Below are 208 nucleotides of genomic sequence, written 5' to 3'. Positions count from 1 at the left end.
CACCCCAAAACCCCCCCAAACCCACCCCCGCCAGGGGGCGCGCGCGGACAGGCCACGGGGCGCGGGCTGGTCTCCTACCGCCAGCAGTAACGTCACGTTACGTCGTGTTACATTATATTACGTTATGTTACAGTAAGCTATAGATGATATATGATATAGATATGATTATGATATACGGTATGATGTATATTATTATATTATATTATAT

This window comes from Nestor notabilis, unplaced genomic scaffold (assembly GCF_000696875.1).
Source record: "Nestor notabilis isolate BGI_N333 unplaced genomic scaffold, ASM69687v1 scaffold27514, whole genome shotgun sequence".
NCBI classification, from domain to species: domain Eukaryota; kingdom Metazoa; phylum Chordata; class Aves; order Psittaciformes; family Psittacidae; genus Nestor; species Nestor notabilis.
Note: the sequence above shows the minus strand (reverse complement) of the source record.